The 20,015-nt window shown below is 36.0% G+C and overlaps 1 long non-coding RNA gene and 1 pseudogene across 2 annotated transcripts; one reads left to right on the top strand and one right to left on the bottom strand.

The window, feature by feature from the left end:
* Positions 1–185: 185 nt before the first annotated feature.
* On the top strand, positions 186–13,860 carry LOC147874752 (cell division cycle protein 20 homolog; annotated as a pseudogene). The gene is made up of 11 exons (XR_015533709.1): positions 186–2,048; positions 2,201–2,246; positions 2,543–2,659; positions 2,979–3,126; positions 3,930–4,053; positions 8,443–8,634; positions 9,597–9,776; positions 10,816–10,943; positions 11,327–11,474; positions 12,130–12,231; positions 13,445–13,860. The product of XR_015533709.1 is annotated as a cell division cycle protein 20 homolog (transcript).
* Positions 13,861–17,948: 4,088 nt separating this feature from the next.
* LOC147874751 (uncharacterized) lies at positions 17,949–19,545 on the bottom strand. Its single transcript, XR_015533714.1, has 2 exons — positions 19,094–19,545; positions 17,949–18,949 (listed from the first exon to the last, which is right to left on the bottom strand). It is a non-coding gene; the product is annotated as an uncharacterized LOC147874751 (long non-coding RNA).
* Between the last annotated feature and the right edge of the window lie 470 nt (positions 19,546–20,015).

Below are 20,015 nucleotides of genomic sequence, written 5' to 3'. Positions count from 1 at the left end.
TCGAAATATAGTGTAGTCAAGTATTCTCATTATTTTTCAATTGTATCTATACATCCTTCTACTGAATCGCAGTTTGTTTTCTCGAATGAATTAAAGAATTGTGTTAGAATGGACGATGCAATAAGCAAAGGTCCGATTCGGCTGTGGCAGAAGGAGTGTCCTGAGGTCTCCGATTTAAGGTTTGCTCTTTGTGGTATTTAAGATAGTTTAAACGAATCTGTATGGTTGAAGGTTTAAGAAATTTCACATTTAAACTGTTTCTTATGAAGGCATCCTGAATTTAATAATAGCTGATCAGTTGTCATAGGAAGTTGAGGTTATATTAAGCCGAGCAAAACTAATAAATTAATGTAAAACATTTCTGTGAAGTGAAAAGTGAGGATCAATATATCATGTTGATTTAAAGTTTGACACATTTTTAAACATGTTACGAATTTTCGAATCAAGCTTTCCTGATGACACAGTTAACAGGAACAAGCTAATGGGAATTTTAAAGGCATGTAACATACCCAGTCAACTTATTGTAGCAATTTATAACATTTATAAAAAAATCAACCTCATTGCAATAAAAATGGAATCTGATCTCTCAGAATTGGAATTGTTAAGATTAACCTTTGAGATGGCTGGTAATTTCATGTGGTGCTCAGTTAAACATAGAATATGGTGTGAGTGTGTAGTAACATTGTTTGCAGTGCTGATAGAAGTTTTGTTTAATTCTCTTTGTGACATGGCTGAAAACAATGATTCTTGTTGTCTGTGGAGATGATTCAGTATGTATGGCTCCTTTTTTTCAGTATTGCTCTGTCCCCTCCTGTGACTTCTTGGCCAACATATTTGTTGATACTTTACAATTTCTTTGAAAAACACAGTTTTATTTTCCTCTTGCTTTACTGTTATTTCAGAAGGCATACCTGCATTCCCTGCCATAACTCAGTTTGTAGCAGTTGTTTGGCTATGGTGCAGGCGTCTCAGGTTTGATTCTCCATCAGGCTTTTACAATCATCATGTCTTCAGTGGCTTTGGGGACTCAAATTTAATTAATTTTCTTATGTGTTTGCAAATTTTCTTTCTCTGTTCTTTCATTAAAATTCAAGAATGAGAGTTGTACACTTGGTTTCTCAGTGTGAAAGGTCAAAAGTACACCAGTATTTTATAACAGTGAAGCTTTATGTGATGCACTGTGAGAATAGTTTTGAGCATGTTAGACTAGGATGACTTGATTATGGATGGTGATTATTTCAAATGCAACAGAAACACAAACATTTGTGACATCACAAACATCAAACAAACGCTTGCCTGCTTGCTGCGTTTGCATTTTCAGATTGTTACATCACATAATGTTATTGATTTGGCAGCATACTATGCAGACCTTGTGATTATGGAAACAGGTGCTTGTGATTGGTTGTTTATGAGTGTGCATTTTTATAGTCTTCCTTATTAGATAGTTCATAAATAACTGCAATGAGAACCTGAAAGACTGCGATGTAGTTTTTAACTTGTCTATAAAAATACTCATTGTGGTGTACATTTTAGGAGTATTATTTCATTGAACACGTAGACATAATTTTCTTCAACTAAGTACTTGTCATGATTAGTCAGTTGTCATCAGGAATCAAGAATTTGCAGAAATTTACGCATCCTCTCATATGTATTTGTTTTTTTTAAGAACAATTGTGTTGTTGTTTTTTTCAGCTTTCCTGATTTTATTATAGTTACAGAGAATTTACAAATATCTGTGATAAATGCTTTAATTTATTTTACAGATGCGAGATTTAAATACACTGCTTTTGCATAAGAATATGAAAGCTAGCAGTTAGATTGATAATCAGATAATCTGAAAAGGTGTTACTATGTAATAACTGAATTATGGACGTAACACATTGAGGAACGAACTGCACTCTCGTTCTGAAATGTGAATGAGGAAAGAAAATAAATGAACACAAAGGGTTAAAAAATAAATGACATATTATGACTTCCAAAACAATTATAGACGTGATGATTCGAAGGATATTTCGTGGGGAATGTGACCCTGGTCACCTGTACTATAGGTAAGCACACTTCCAGCTGAGCTATTGCAGACAACACAAGTGTACATCCTTTTGTGAGACGTATCAGGTAAAAGTGAAGATCGTGGAAAATAACATTTTGTATTAGAGAGACTCAGTGGATGGCTGACACAATATTTTGGTGATAATTTCAGAGGAGGGTCCAATGCCATCATGGAATATCTTGGACAAAACTATGAGGTAAGGTCTGTGCTAACAAGGGATGTCCTGCACGTAGTGGCCAAAGGGTTAATAGTGGTATGACAAATATGCTGTTGATTGGTGTGTGTTATTTACAAATTGGCTATGGGTTTTTGTGTGGCCGATAAAAGGCGATTCCTGTAAGATTCATAATAGATGACAAATTAAAATAAATATTAAATGAGTCAGTGAAATGTATACTTGATGTCTTTTCATATTTTATTTATTTGGGAGTCTGTAGTTTATGTGTACATTATTGTTAAATAGTATTTTAACCATTTTCTGTATTTTAACAGGTGCTTGTTCATATTCAACAACGCCATCATCAGGAAAAAAGATCCAAGACTCCGATCGGTGGTGATCGATTTATTCCTGTTAGAAGTGCAACCAATGTTGAACTTGTACATTATAAGGTAATAAATATGTTGGTGTTTATGAAACATGCAGGTTGTAATGGTTGTGAACCTTATGATTACCTCATGATATGTGGAAAGTTTGAGAACTGTATTTAGTCACTAAACATGTGATGTTTGCTGGTATTTGTGTAGTATATAGACACTGTTTAAAATGTTGTCTTGTAGGTTGTTACAAGCAATTTTGAGGAATGTGCCATGATGCATTGCTTTGAGAAGTGGGTAACTACCTACGAAAGTTGCGTTCATTATTCATGTCAGTGTGTGTCAGAATAACAAAGAAAAATGGGGTTCGATCTTTGATGTGATTTCTTGTCAGGTAACCCAGGAACAACAACCAGATGATGAATTGATAAGCCCTTCACAGAAAGGATATTAGTGCTTCATGTCAGAGTATCTGTTTGGCGGAGATGTTAGAAATATGAGGCTTCTGTCATACAAGAACAAAAGCACCAGGAACGCCGGATGTAAGTTTTCTACTTTTCTGTTTCACTGTAGTACAGCAGGTAATTCGTAGGTGATTGCCTCACCACAACAATTATTAATCTTGCTGCTTGCCAACTAAGAGAATTAGTGTTACGATGTGGAAGATCAGCACATACAGTAAAATCCAAAGTAGCATGTTGGTCACTGCAAATGACACATAACAATTTCCACAATGCATTCTTTTCTTATTTGTTGCAGGAATCTCATGTGTGTGTGTGTGTGTGTGTTGTTAACAGATACTTCAATTCTGAAGTATTTTCAGGTGATATGTTGCTTGTTTTATAGGGCTAGATTGCTCGTGTATTTAGTTTTATCAGTATTTATTTTTAGTTCAGTTTTTTGTTAGCCAGAGAATTTCTGCATTCATTGACAGGAATTTAGCACTTACAAGTTAATCTAATATTGTCTTCAAATTGAAATATTTTAGAGCTGCATGTAGAGCATAACCAAAAGTAAAATTTGGCTTCTAGTTAAAGCTGTTATTTGAACAATGTATTCGAAAATTAATGGGCATCTTGTAAATCACTCGAGAAGTTCTGCTATAACTACAAGTTATAATCTGATCTTAAAACTGTTTCTAAATATTTTATTAAATGTAGTTTTTCCAAGAAATAAATTTGACTTGATATTCTGTCAACATGTGTGACGAAAGTAAAAATTATTTATCCCATCTAATTTTTGTAATCAATTTGTTAAGCTTATAAATAGTTCTAATGTTGAGTTCTGTTTGTCACTTTTTTCATGTCATTGTACTATAAACTCATTTATGTATATTCAATTGCAGGGATTCTTGGATCCTCTGAACGTCACGTATTCCACGGCACTACCTTCAGGAAAGATTTTGACTCGATATATTCCACAAAGTCCAGACATAATTCTTGATGCTCCTGACATTGTGGATGACTATTGTAAGTTGGTATTTATGTATCTTGTAAGAAATCAAATTTGAATGTTTTATCAGCAGATGTTTGTAACGATTAAGCTTCCAAAATGGTCAAAGGTCGAAAAGCCCAACAATCAAAACTTAAAATTTACGTTTAGATTGGAACACAGGCCTCTTTCATGACACTTAATGGTTGCCTCAAAGGGAAGTTTAAAAACAATAGACTTAGAGCTGGTAAATTTTTCTTCGCTCATCTCAATTACCTATGTAGTAATAAAGCAGACACTCAATGCTTGTAATTGGTTCATAAATATGATGGAAGGGAGACCAGAGCGTTATCTAAGAATGAACATTATTTTATTCTGAGTGATTGCAGTGGTACAGGTGAAATGTGTGATTTTGGTTTTTGGAAATAAGTCGTATCGAATGTTGAAGGTGTTCCAGCCTTTCCGCAGTGTTTTCCTGAAAGGTGACATTATACACTGCAGTTATGATGCTTATTTTAATCCATTGATATTAGGTTATAATTCAAGGCCTTTTATTTCTGGTTGAAGAGTATATTTTGGTTTGTGTTGATTTTTCTTTATGTCAATTAAGTGCATTTACAGAAGATTGAAGGAGTTTCACTATTTCATGCAACTTATTTGAAGAAAACCCTTGGTGCCACTTACGGTAGTTTTAGTGGATATATTTATTTATAATATTACCATAACAAATCAGCACTTCAGTACAGTTTATTTCCAGGAACCCTAGCCAATCTTCTTCTTCTTATAGCGTTATAACCCTGTGTGGGTCTTAGCTTGTTTGATGAATTTTTTCCATTCTGTCCTATCATCCACAATTCTTCTCCATCCCCTTACTCCCATCGTCCTCACATCCTCCTCCACGTCGTCTATCCATCGTTTCCGTGGTCTCCCTCTCATCCTTCTTCCCATCGGTCTCCATTCCATCACTCTTCTAGTTACCCTGTTTCCTTCCATTCTTGCAACATGGCCAAGCCAGGCTAACCTTTTGCTTTTGATTAGCCTCACGATATCTGCTCCCTGTATGATACAATCTAGTTCATGATTCATCCTAATTCTCCAGGAGCCATCACTATTCTGTATTGGACCATAGATTTTCCGCAATATTTTGCGTTCAAATATTCTAAGTTGTTGCTCATCAAAGCTAGTTAATGTCCAGGCTTCACATCCATATGTGACTACTGGTCTTATCAGAACTTTATAGATTCTCAGTTTAAGTCCCCTCCCCAGTATTTTAGACTTCATTAAATTCTGATAGGCATAGTAACATCTATTACCATTCACAATACGTGCTTTAATTTCATTAGTTACTGAATTTATAGTATTAATCTGTGAACCCAGGTAATTAAAATTCTGCACATGTTCAAAATTATAATGCCCTATTCTCAATTTATTTGTGACATTTCTTGCTGCTCTTGTAACTTTCATATATTTTGTTTTCGATTCATTTATTTTTAGCCCCCTTAATTCTGTTTCTTCTATCAATTTTAATACTGTTTCTTCCAGTGCAGCTTTATTCCTGCTAATAATAGCTAGATCATCTGCATATGCACTCACGTGTATTGATTTGATGCCTATATGTCCTGAGATCTCAAGTTTCCGAATAGATGCTTCCAGCGTCAGGTTAAAGAGCATTGTCGAGAGAGCATCTCCTTGTCTAACTCCCATATTGACATTAAATGGTTTAGTTAGCTCACCATCTACTCTTACTACAGCCTTGGAGTCTTTCAACGTCGCTCTGATGAGCCTGATGTATTTAGATGGTATCCCTAATAGGAGAATATCATTTAACATTTGGTCCCTATTGAGACTATCAAATGCTTGTCTGAAGTCCACATATAAATGATTTAAGTCAATGTTATATTCATAGGCTTTCTCTTGAATCTGCCTCAATACAAATATCTGGTCTATCGTTGATCTATCTGCTCTAAAGCCACACTGATACTCTCCTAACATCTCTTCTACATATACAACCAATCTATTATATAGAGTACTTGACAAGATTTTATATATTACATTCAGAAGTGTAATTCCTCTATAATTGGTACACTCCATTTTATCTCCTTTTTTATGTATAGGTTGTATTACTCCTAGGGTCCATTCCTCTGGAATCTTTTCTTCTTTCCAGATCAACAATATCAGATAATGTATTCTCTCCCATAACTTGACTCCCCCCTTTTTTAGTAGTTCAGCAGTAATCCCATCACTTCCGGGTGCTTTACCATTTTTCAGACATTTGATTACTTTTTGCACTTCTTCAAACGTAGGATCTTCAATGTAATTATCCACAGTATAATATGTTGGCTGCCCTGTCTCAATTATATTTCCGTTCAGGATACCACTAAAATACTCTTTCCATCTATTAACAATATCACGGTTCTCTGTCAATAGATTTCCTTGACTATCTTTACATGCTACAGCTTTCGGTCTGTATTCTTGTGTTACTTCTTTAAGCTCCTTGTGAAATTTTCTACTTTCATTTCTACGATGGTGTTCTATCATACTGTCGATCTTTCTTCCTAACATTTCTCTTTTCTTCTTTCTACATATTCTGGTGGCCAATATCCGTTTTTCATTATAAAGATTTCTATTAGCTCTCGTATTTCGCTGTAAACATTTCATTCTAGCTTGCTTCTTCTGTTCCACGACCGATCTACATTCATCATCATACCAATCTTCATTTCTTGATCTTCTTGTCTCTCCAACAGTTATATGTGCTGTATTTAAAATGGCATTCTTTATGCAGTTCCATTCATCTTCAATATCAGGCCCTTTTTCTATCTTTTGTAATTCTAAGTTTAAATTACATTGATACTCCTGTACTGTACCCCTATCTTCTAATTTGTCTACATTCCACCTTTTAATTCTTCTCATTTTCCCTTTCATAACCATACATATTTTTTGCTTCATTCTAAACCCAACTAAATAATGGTCCGAGTCAGAATTTGCCCCTCGGAATGTGCGCACATTTTCTACATCTGTCGCCCATCTCCTAGATACCAATATATGATCTATTTGATTAAAATTATTTGTTCCAGGAATTTTCCAAGTACCCTTATGAATATCTTTCCTTGGGAAGTATGTGCTCATGACCCTTAAATTATTTGCAGCTGCAAATTGTGCTACCCTTAGGCCATTATTATTAGTTTCTTCATGTAGACTATTCCTTCCAAATAGTTTGACATAGACTTCTTCTTTCCCAAGCTTTGCATTATAATCACCAAGTACTATTATCATGTCATGTTTCGAAATTTTATCACATACAGACTGCAATTCATCATAGAAACCATCTACTGCCACCTCTTCTGTCCCCTCGGTTGGTGCATAGACATTAACAAGTGTTATATTATGGAGTTTCCCTTTTACTCTAAGTGTACATATTCTTTCACTTACTGGTGTAAAGGCCAGCACAGCCTTACGCATTTGCCTAGTAACAATAAATCCTACTCCACATTCTCCTTGCCTATCGTCTTTCCCAGAATAATATATGGAGAAGTTTGCCTTATTTATTACTCCCTTATTTTTCCATCTAATTTCTTGTATAGCGACAATTTCCATTCTATATTTTATAATTTCATCAGCTATACCATTCATCGCTCCTACTTGTAGCAGAGTGCGCACATTCCATGTTCCAATATGTAGTACCAAATTCTTATCCTTGTTCCTAGCTAATGTTCGTCTTCGTGAGGACAGTCCGGCTTCATTCATCAAATTATTCTCAACTTTATTCTTTTTTACGATGCAAGGTTGTTAGCCTTGCGACCAACCCCCAACCTGGAGGACCAGGGTACCCGTCTTAGTCTGACCTCTCCCCCTCGACCAATCTGGCTAGGAAGGCCCTACCAGTAGCAATGCTACCGCCAGCATAGCTCTTGGGGTCACTGAGGTACTCAAGCCCCACCACCACGACAAGGTGCAGGTACCATTAAGTGGGGAACCCTAGCCAATAATCTGGTTATTTTCTCCTCATAATGAACATTTGTGCGATGCAGTTTTCAATATATTGTATGCACAAACCCTGTGTAAAGGACTTAATGTACAATGGACACCACAAGCAGTGTGTTGAATCTGGTTCACCTTACATGTTTTTGCAGTCAGAGTATGTGTACATATTGTTCTGTTATGTTGTGAAAGGTCTTTTACCTCATATATATCTCCATTGTTTTTATTTTTCTCTGTATGTGTGTGTTCATACAGAGAATGTCCTTCAGTGAACATAAATAGTTGTATCTGAGTCTGAGATACCCGTTAAAGTTTGAGGATTTTCTGAAAAATGTAATGTATTTTTACAGCTGCACAGTTTTTGGTTATGCATAATACACTGTGCCTGTTTAAAAATTTTGTTCTAATTTGAGTCATAGATTTTATTGTAATAGTCCTTGTTGTTTCAGATCTGAACTTGGTCGATTGGAGTCCGAACAACATTCTGGCATTTGCTCTTAACACCAGTGTGTATCTGTGGAAAGCTGGTACTGGTGCTACTCAGAAGTTGCTCAGTCTGGAAGGGAGTGATTTTGTGTTCTCTGAGTTGGATGCAAGAAGGAGATTGTCTCGCTGTGGGAACAAGTATGGGAGTTATACAGGTTTGTTATGTTACCCAAAAAGTATATATTTATCCACTAACAGATTTTTTTTTATTATTATTGTTCTGTCTGACAACAGGTCCATATGAACAGGATCCTTCCATCCTTTTCTCGAACTGGAACCTGTTCATATACGTTCTTGGCAGATGATCCAGAAGTGGTTTGCCATTGCCTTCTTCTGTGTGTATGGAGTATGAAGTAATTGTTGGGCATGTAAATTGTCTGCTCTTGAAAGATGTTACCTTCAAGTTAAGTGGGAAATGTAGATGAAACACCTGTATTCTTTGATATGACTCCCAACTTGACAATATTCATGTTAAACATGGCTATGGGCTAACTTAGAATAACAGTAGGTGCTTGGAAAATCGGACACTCTTTGTTTTTCTGAAAAGAGAAAATCAATGGTACCCGAGGGAAAATTAATTTAGAAGTTTTGATGCAGCTTGCAAATTATATATTATTGAAATTCAGGTATGATTTAGGTATGCACATGGCTTATATTCATATAAATATGGTGGTGTTATTGGTAGAAGGAACAATCAGATGGTAAAATGTATTTTAAATAACGTGGTTGAAGAACGGAGCAAGGTTCAAAGTGGCAGTTACAAAATGTCATGTAGCAGCTCCTCATTGAACACAATCACAGTGTGAAGAAAACATTTGCTATTAGTTTGTTTGGATATTTATTCTTGCAATTACATTTCTTTTTCTTAACTATTTATGTGAACAGTATTACTGTAGTACTGCAATCGCCCTGATGACGGAGGCAGTATGACCTCTGAAACATTGGTTAACATCGACCAGACTACACAGCGCAACAACCCAGAAGACAGAACTCGTCATACTCACCGCTGTGAAAACCTCAAATCTTACAATAAGTCTGCTGTCCCATTTTTGAATTCTCATTGTTTTGTAATTTTAGAATACTCAAAATGATTAATTGAATTGTTTTGCTTTTAAAGTTGTGGGATTGCAGCAACATGAAGCGAGTACGTATCATGGGCGGTCACTCGGCACGTGTCAGATCTCTGTCGTGGAATTCCTACATTCTGGGCAGTGGTTCTGGTAGTGGTCAGATCATTCACGATGATGTTCGACGGAGAGATCACAGTGTGGCTGGGTTTTCCTCTCATACACAAGAGGTGAGAAACCGTGCATAGAGAACTTCCGGAGGATGGAGCCAACAGTTTGTGCTAACTATGCAGAATCCATTGGCATGTTTACAGACAGATTCATTCCCACAAAACTAAATGAAAGTCTACTACCCATCATTTAATCACTTCTGCTGACAAAGTAGAAACATTATCTAGGCCAGTTTTAACAGTACCCTGGTCTGCTATCCCTCCCCACCACACCATAGGGCATGCCATAACGTGCGCAGTTAACTGCAGGGACCTAAGTTTCTGTTCAGGATAGTGATATATTCATGGCAGGAAAAGATTATAGTTTTGGGAAGGAACACTGGCGCTACGAATCTCGACACACCTTCCACAAATCAAAAGTTCATTGTTACAGTAACGCAAGATGAAGATACTTTATTCGCTTGGAGTCGCTGCAAGAAACCTTGCACTATACTTCATCTCAAGAAATTAGTAACCTCTCATACCACTTGCAGAGACAGGGCCCTATATATTTAATCGTGGGCTGTGACAGAGTGAACTTGTAGGCAGTTACCAGTGTTTCAGAGGAACATACTGTCTCCAACCCAAAGGCTGAAGTGAGAAGTGTTGGGAAGTGGTTGGTTTATATAGGGTTAGGAAAAGGACCGGGCCATGGTGATTGTCCAGTGAGAGACCAGGAATGAAGAAGGGAGATGGAAATAGTCCAGGCCTATTGATAAGAGCCCTGAAAGGGCCACTTATAATCTCTCTCCTTACCCAACTTCTCTCTAGCTCCTTGTTTCCTATCAGCCGAGACTGTCCATCTTCCTTGCAGTTAAAGTGAATCTGCAAAACCTGATTTCAGACCACTGTAAAAAGGCACTGTTTCAGATAAGTGTTACTAAAATGCTATGTCACTTTGACAAATGTGCATTTTCCCCCTCCCATCCCTCTTTAACCTCTGGTTTTAGATTAAAGTATTGACATGCATGCAGTCTCTTGAGAAAACTCCCACGGTCATAACATCATTTATATTAGATGTGTTATAGTATTTTCTTATTGATAACTTCGCTGTTTCCAGGTTTGTGGACTAAAGTGGTCTCCAGATGGTAGATACCTAGCTAGTGGTGGAAATGACAATATGCTGTACATTTGGCCAGTTGTTGCAGGACGAGCTTACTCACAACACCAACCTTTATACTCTCTCAGGTAAGTAGATACTTGACGATGTAGTTTCGTATTTGTGAGATGAGTGGACGTCGTACTCTATCATATAAATTCCATGAAAATAATAAAATGTGATTGTAGACATATATTGGATCTTGAAACTGTTCTAGTATTGCTAACTTGATTATATTTTAGTCAAACATTCTTGGACTGTCAGTCACATCAGTTGGTTAAAAATCACCAGTGTTTCAGGGACCGTCTCGATCTCCATGATCATTGCTTTAGACACAAAAATGATTTTCTCAAGGGAATGACAAACACGTTTTCAGTTTAGTAGAATTGCACTGCAAAAATTGTGACATTCCATTCCAATAGAGAGATGCTTATTTTCCTGCTGTGTTGTAATTTCCACTGTTTGTTTGTAGTGCACATCAAGCAGCTGTGAAGGCATTGGCATGGTGTCCATGGCAGCCTAGCGTAGTGGCACGCGGTGGTGGAACAGGTGACTTATTCATTCGCTTTTGGAACTGCAATACTGGTTGTTGTTTCAACACCATCGACACTAAGTCTTAGGTTAAACCTGGATATTTACAGTATTTAAGACCCCTTGACTGCCATGATTATAGAAAGTACATAACTGCTTAGGCTGATGCACTGTTAAATGTAGGAAGTTAAATTTGGTAGGTACAGTAGCACGTCTATAGTTATTAAGTGAATAATTATTGTTTTATTTAAAAATCTAGGCAGCCATGTTAGTGTTGTGTCAAAAACCAGCATTTCCGAGACACTGATAGTGGCAACGGATCTAGTCTCTGAAACATTGATTTTTCACTCCACATTGACATGTCTGGTCATTTGAGAAGATTTTATAACAAATGAGTAACGTGACTTGTGTTTGTCAATTTACAAACATCTCAAATGTGTGGACTGTTGCCTAACTACTGCATGATTATCTTGTTGAAGCTTTTAATAAAATGGCCATTACCTTCATATTCAACTACTGTCTTCTGTTTGTTAGACATTATTACCACTAAGGGAAAGTTTATGAATGAAAAGTCTCGATATGTGTATTAAACATTTTTTCATCCTTTTTCATAATTGTCTTGAATTTTTAAATCTGTCAGTCATTTATCTCCTTGGACTGGGTTATTTAGTGGAAGAGTACTACATGTATTTTGTTACTTCCTTGAATCCACTGAAATATTTACACTGAAAAAATTTCTTACAGGTATGCAGTCTTCAGTGGTCAGCTACATACAGAGAACTAATCTCAGGTCATGGTTATGCAAATAATCAACTAATTATCTGGAAATATCCATCAATGACAAAGGTAAATGATCATAATTTTAGTGAGATGAAATGTTAATAGAGAAGCGATTGAAAATGAATTGGTTATTTCTGAATGGTTTGTATTGGGAGATGTCTACGAATGTTCACTCAGGATATTTTCATGTATTTTAAAATTATACATATATAATTGTTTATTGTCTTCCTGTCTGACTTAGTGTTTAGCACGAAGAACATGATGTTTCTGATGCCCAGTCAGGCACCCATTAACAAATATTTTGTAACCAAAATCTTCTTCCCCCACTCTCTATTTGCTTCATCATAAATCATAAGTCAGTATACGTACTTATGCCGCAGTACATGGCACTAACAACCCATCCCATGAGAACCTGAAATCTGAGAAAATGATTTTCCAATACTGTCATGGCAAACTTTGTAATTTATGTTTATTTTGATATTGTTCCCATCACCTTTACTCTGCCGTGCTTGAGGGAATGAAAGAAGAAAATGGGGTGGTTTTCCTGACCTCTCAATTTGATCTCAACCCACAACTCCTATGCTTCTTCCTCTTGACCTTTCTTCTGTCTCTGTTGTGTTTCTTAACCTGTCATTCCCATCTTTATCACAGCCTCCATTATGAACATTTTCCTTTCACTTTCATGTTCAAAGCCTTCTTTGGGATTTGTCTATTATTCATTCTTAATAAGCCATTGCCCATACCATCTCATTCTGTTCTTTGTTAGTTTCTCTTCCATGGCATTTAACTTAGATTCTCTTTCATTTTTTTTAATTTTTTATCTTATCTCTTTTAGTTTTCAGTCTATGCTTCTTAAAAATTGCATCTTTGCTGCCATTAATCTAGTAGTTCAGGATTTTACTATTTAACATAAGAATTATGATCCTTAAATGCCTATTAATTTGGACTGAAACTCTTTTATTTTGATCATTGCACTGGGTGAATATTTTAAATTTGTACAGGGACCACAGACGTAAATAACTTCTGTGGTCCCCATACAAATTTATAAAGTATTTCCATAAAATATTTTTCATCTAAATGTCAGACAGGATCTTGTCGTCCAAACAAAACACTAACACAATACGAATACCAGTACCACCTTCTGCGGGCAGAGTCAGTTTGTATTTTTACTGCAAGAGTTTATTGCCAAACCCCAAAGCTGGAGAACTGGTCCTTGCACAATTTTATCAATAAAATTAGAGCATTAAGTTAATTAAATCAAGTCTTGAATTAATTTCAGGTTGCTGAATTAACTGGGTACACAGCACGGATATTGCAACTGGCTATGTCTCCAGATGGAAGCACAGTGTTGTCTGCTGGTGCAGATGAAACTTTAAGATTGTGGAAATGTTTTGCTCCTCATCCTGCCAAGAAGAAGAAAGAGATAAGAGACTCTAAGGCTGCTCCGAGCATGTTTAAGGGAATTAAATGATGAAATTTGGTCACACAAATTATAATGTATCTATTGAAATCCTGTTGTTGAGTGAACAAATAATTTGTTGTTATTGTGAACTGTCTAGTAACTTACATAAATGTTCAAGATGCGTACTTATGTGGAGTGTTATGCAGGACTGTTTGTGATATTTATGATATGTACATTTATTTGTTTTATTTATACAATTTTATTAGTTTATTAAATGGTTTAAATTATTACAACAGTATTTTCTTATTTATGGCGTTCAGTTTTCACCCACCTGTTCACAGTGGTCACTTTTATGAATGTATTAATACAATCTTATTCATGGAAAATTGTATTAGTAGTATTCATACTTTATATGGCGACGTTCAGAAACCGTAAAATCATTATGTCTCTGTTAGGAAAGGAAGATACCACTTTTCTGGAGGACAGTGATCAGAGAAGTTTGTTATTCATTTTGCTAATTCAAATTAATTGTATATGCATTTGTTGTGCTATCACTGCACACGTTGCGAATGAATATAAAATGAGAATTTAACTAACAAAACATAATCTGTCTGTATAAAGAAAGCCATCAACTGAAGACAAGAGTAAAGCCAAATCCTGAAATGTGTATACCACATGCATATCAGACAGTGGACAATGTCTGACGTAATATTAGTATAATGAATGAAGCATTGTTATGAACTTGTGCCTTACTGGTTAAGTACATATTGAGACTATACCTTCCGTGTAGGATCCGAAGCTTTCACGGCGATTAAGTATAATGAATTCTTGTTGGGCTACCAACAGTGTAAGGTTTTTTTCTCCATTAAAGCAACTTACAAGGCTCGTAGCCCGAGAACAATTCATTAAACCTTCCTTATTCATTTTTATGTACACTGACTGGTACATTTTTGTCCAAAAGCTGTTCTGCAATTCTAGCAGAATAATGTAGAAAAATTTATGTTAATCAGTTTAGGCTGTAGCTAAGCTTTCCTTGTGTTCAAAAATTGTTATGACGTGGAAAGGTTGAGAATTTCTCTTCTTTGAGAATGCAGGAGTGATGAAGTACCTGACTTAAGATATGGGTTAATTCTGGGCTTTTGTGAATGGGTAATGAACATTGCCTGAGGTTTCATAACATCACAGTGTTACGTGAAGAGCTGAATAAAAAATGTAGTTTGTTAGACAGGACTTGCCATAAGATATTGAAATTTGTGTTCAATCTCTGAGTGAAATAAGTCAGACTGTATTCTGGTATCATTAATACCAAATGTTATTTTTCTTTCTTGTAGGACAGAACATGAAATAACTTTAAGGCAACTAGAGCACAATCTTTTATCCATTATAAAGAACACACAAAAATGTCTCGTTGAGTTTGGCTTCACTAGTGTTAGTGCATTAGCTGTACTATCAGGTGCATAAGCATTACTTTATATTCATACTTTGTTCTTTGTTATATTACATTTGATACACTTCTGTAATGTCCCTGTCCTAGAAATCTATTTATTTCTTCTGTGAATATGTTGTAGAATGAGACATTACCGGTACAAACTATAGAAGAGCACATGCTAATGAATGGCATTTGACAAGACAGCTTCAGATTTTCTCCTTGCCACTACATCTGGACTGGCTTCCCCAGTCTTTTATGTAGTGGGAACTGGGAACTCTTTCCCCAAGGATTGAAGTGGCCAGAGTGTGAAGCTGTTCACTTTTCTCCATCTAGTGTTCATGTGCCTTACTTCCATGTTTACACATATTCAAGGTAAGGGAACAACTTTATATTTTGCTTCTACATATTAATGTAAAGTTTTGTTTTCTTGGCAGCAGTTTTAAATATCATTTTTGGGGTGGTGTATTAAGACTTGGTTTTACCTACCGAATGTAAATATTTTTATATATCGCAGAGAGCTAATTTTTTCTTATTTTACATTTTAATACAGTGCCGCAAACGTTCTCAGAGGATGCCATTATAATTCTGAATCCAGCGCCTGAAGATTTGGAAGTGAATAGCACGATTCTGGAGGCTCGCCAGGCCCACTTAAGAGCTGAAAACAAAGCTGAAAGAGCACAATACAAAGGGGAAGGTAATAAAACAACTTCATCAACAGAAACATCGAATAATAGTCAGGACATTGCAAAGAAGTCATCAGATCTGTCAAGCAGAGTCCATGATTGTAAAGAAGAAACCAGTTCATTTCTTAGTGGAGAGGAAAGAAGACAGAAATCAAAATTACAAAATGAGAAATAGATAATAGAAATAGGTAATAGATTTGGGATGTTTTTCTCTTGAAGTATTTTGAACAATAAGGGTCTGTTTACAATATCAAATGGTTTTTTTGTTATCTAAAAAGGCCACACGTGTTTCTAAATTAAATTCCTATGTTCATTCTATTAGCAATTTCAAAGTAAATATACCATTAATACATGTTCTACCTTTCCTAAAACAATTCCGATACTCAAGAGTAAACTGTTTGCAAAAATTTTCAATTTGTTAGTTAGTAATGTACTATATATTTTGCAGCAGGTATTTAAAAGACTCTGTAGTTCTGTGCATTTCTTTTGTCACCCTTTTCATAGATTGGAATAAGAATACTTCTTCTCCATTCTGTCGGGATTTCGTTTGATGTATATATGTTGTTGAAGAAATTCAGAAGTCGGTTGTGAAATTTATTTCCAGCATATTTGTAGAGCTCAGAGTTCATTCCATCTTCCCCTGGGGATTTACCATTTTTATTTTCTCCATTACAATTTCTAGTTCTCCTTGTGTAAAATTATTTTCTTTGTCATTTTCTGAAGTCAGTATTGTTTCATCACAAGTCCGATCATGCCATACTTCCCTGTAGTAATTTAAGAATCGTTCGTTAGAGCAGCATGTTATATTAACAGATTACTTTATGTCTTTTTCATGTAATTCAAAATTTTGAAAGCACATGTTCTTACTTTATTTAGATCTGTATCAAGGTATGAAATATAGTATCCCAATGCTATGTCTTTGTTGAACTTCTTTTCTTGCAGTAACTTTTAAACTTTTATATTCTGTGCAGTCTTCTGATTTTTGTGTGTTTAACCATCCGTTATATGCCAATTTTTCTTGAATATTATTATTTGATTTCTTCATCCCATTTATGTAGTCTCTTTTTGGAATGTATTTCCTATATTTGCCTAAACTTTCATAAGCAGCATTCCATCATTGCTTATAAGAATATTTCAAATTTGTGTGTTTATTGTTTTCTGATACAACCATTTTATTCTGTGATCATTTAATAATTTAACTTTATAAAAGAATTCTCTTTCTTTCATTTCTGTTATTTTTCTGATCGAAAATCATTTAGGTGGGAATCTAAGCTAAGCTTTGCCTAAATAATGATCAGAGCCGATTTAGTGTCCTCTGTATGTTCTAACATTGAGAAATAGTTTTGTTCCTTTGACATTTGTTATGAAGTAATTCTAATGGATCGTGAATTTCTAGCAGACCAAGTGTACTTATGAATTTTTTTATGTTTGTAAAAAGAGTTCATAATTCTCATATTGTTATATTATGAAAAATCTACTGGTTTCTGACTATTCCTATTCATAAATTGTTCTCCAAATTATCCAGTTTCATTATCATTTGGGGTGTTTCCTATTCTAGCAATAAGGTCGCTTGCTAGTAGTATGTAATCATTTTTATTTAATTTACTTTACTAATTATATCTTTTAATTGTTTGTAAAAATTCTCACTCTCATCTTCTCTCCCTTCTTCTGGGGCATACAGGGCATGTAGTGTTAATTTTCATATATTAAATTTGATTCTGATTTCTAATATTCTTTCATTGTAGAATTTATAATGGAGAATTTGATTTTTTTACTGACTTGTGACACCATATTGTTACTCTTGCTTGAGTACAGATGTTTCAGTAGTTCTTTATGATGTTGTCTTTGATTCTGTGATAGCTACAATTTTGATATTACTTTAATTTAAAATGGAGTCTAATTCATGTTCTTTATAATTTAAACTTCATACACTGCCAGTTGCAAAGCTACGGAAGTTCTCTTTCTTCCACAGTTGTTTTACTTTGTTCATGCTATGGTCTGTCATTGTTTGATCTGTCCTTTATTTGTCATTTGAGGATTGTAAGAAATTGTATATCCCGGGACAGGTTTCTAGCCTGACACTTTTTAAGTCCCGTGGTGGGGCTGCCACCTTTTAGCCTCCTGGACAGGCTTCTAAATGGCATATGCACCATTGCAGATTAAACATCCCACTGTGACATGGACCCCAGTGTATTTTTTGTTAAACAGGTTGCAACCCAGGAAGTTGAGGATGGGAGTTGGACAGGAGTGGCTATATGAGACACATCAATAACCTTTGCAATCCTTAATCAAAGAAAACTGCTAAAATTAGCCTTGAAATTGGCCATGACCACTTCCTATCATATCCTTCAGAATTTATTATTCTCAATCGCGACAGAAGCAAACTGTGTTCACGTATGACAAATATGCGTTAAGTAATTCCTGAATTACAGAAGATTTGCATTCATTACCAACTGGATAAGCCACAAAACCCTTCAGTCAGGGCAATGTAACCAATATTGACCATGGTTTGACCAGAGATGTACTGAATACAAAACTAGAGCTTAACGACAGTTTGGTTAGAAGGCATTTTATCTAGCAACACCATCGATACGGTATGCAGGTAAGAACAGTGATATGCTGTCATTCAGACTTTCAGTAACAAACACACGAAAAATACTCCAATAAACATAGTATCCTAAGTTATGCTGCAGGGTAGCAACACATTCTATTTGCACATCTACTGCAACTACTTAACTCCGTGTTATGGAATCTTACAGGTAATGAGATATTCGAAAAAGTTCTGTCACACACCAAAATGGAATCGTCCACTGTCTTCAAAGACCCAATAGTTCAACGTGGTTACACGTAATTGTGTGCACGTTCTCGGTGACCCATAAGGAAACCAAGTGTATAGGACCAGAGCGGATTCCTGGCGCGCAATCGCCACTACCGCGTTGATCACCCTGAAATTCCACAAGAGTTGTAATATTTGCTTCGCCATCGATCTCCTGTATTGATCGTAATGTTTTGTGATAAGGACCAAGAATTTGCCTCTAGGGTTCCAAGAAGCTCGTGCCTTCAGCGCCTGTAGCTGTCGCTCTGTGCGTTCTATAACTCCTTCAGGATCAACCGCTGTGCAAAATTATGATGTAATCAGCGTCCTTGTACGTTCTTTCCTGAAGCCCACCGTCGTCTGCGCTGGAGATGACCAGTGATCATTTCTGTGATTCGTGCAGCAATTGTATCGCGTGATACACGAAGTCCCCGATATTCTCCTTGTAATCGTTTCTGAAGATATTAAAATATTTATATGAATCTTTGTTGATGGAGGCATCACTTACTTCCTCAGAGTTTGCAGAGTTATATGAATTCCATGTTTTTTGATCAGTATTACAGTAACGCCCTTTATGGTCCCCAAATTGTTTCTTGTACCTTTTAGAGCGCAGGTCACGAATTACGTGGTTCTTATTTTCAGCAGCCGAAGAACTGTGCTTCCGGTTAAAACTCCATGAGTTTTCTTCCTTGTGGCTATATGAAATTCCAGACTTTGCACCCATGTAGCTGTTATTTTTTAATATCCTTAACTTCTCAATTTTTCTGTTAGTGGAACCGGGTACTTTCTGTTGGTCGAAGCTCGTTTCCAACGCCACCTTGTTGACGTCTTGCTTGTTTGGTATGGATGTGACCGGTGTGCCACCTGGAGAGAATTACTGTGAACTAATCGAGTTCATACAACGCAAAACAAAGAACTTTGTAATTTTATCTGCTGTTGACATGCTCACAGACATTACCAGCCACGCAGAAAAATAAACAGCACACACCTGCATCCCAGCCACTGACTCTTTTACGTAGTTCCAGATTGGTCATAATACGTATATTAAGTGTTGTTGTCTACGGACTTTCAGGTTACAAAGTTTCGAAACGTGGAACGACGTATATGTTTTGCGGCATGGATTCTTCCTTTTCTGGTACGTTTATAGTGGAAAAAGAAACTAACCCGGTCAGTACAAATTCCGTCTGGCTGCAACAATTTTTCGTGTTTGTTTCCGTCACTGCTGTCCGCGGTCATTTCGCTTGGTAGTTGCCCAAAAATACATTCGAAGCCACAAAGAGTTTCTCTTGCAAGCAGAAACATTTCACCAACACGAATCCTGCCATTTTTCGTCACTAATATTTGTTTATTGATTTAATACCGGAAACGAGAACAATTTAATTCCTGTTTCGAAAGCAGCAATGCTGTTTTCTGTTGCACTGTTTTATTCGCAACTGCGCGCGTTACTGGAATTGTTGTGACCGTTGATTAAAGTTAATAGTAAACAATGATGGAAACATCGGGGGGGGGGCGTCCAGGGCC

This window comes from Zootermopsis nevadensis, unplaced genomic scaffold, assembly GCF_977971745.1.
Source record: "Zootermopsis nevadensis isolate Lab colony 2312 unplaced genomic scaffold, Znev_1.0 Znev_ptg000005l, whole genome shotgun sequence".
Lineage (NCBI taxonomy): Eukaryota > Metazoa > Arthropoda > Insecta > Blattodea > Termopsidae > Zootermopsis > Zootermopsis nevadensis.
Note: the sequence above shows the minus strand (reverse complement) of the source record. Positions and strands in the feature narration are given on the sequence as shown.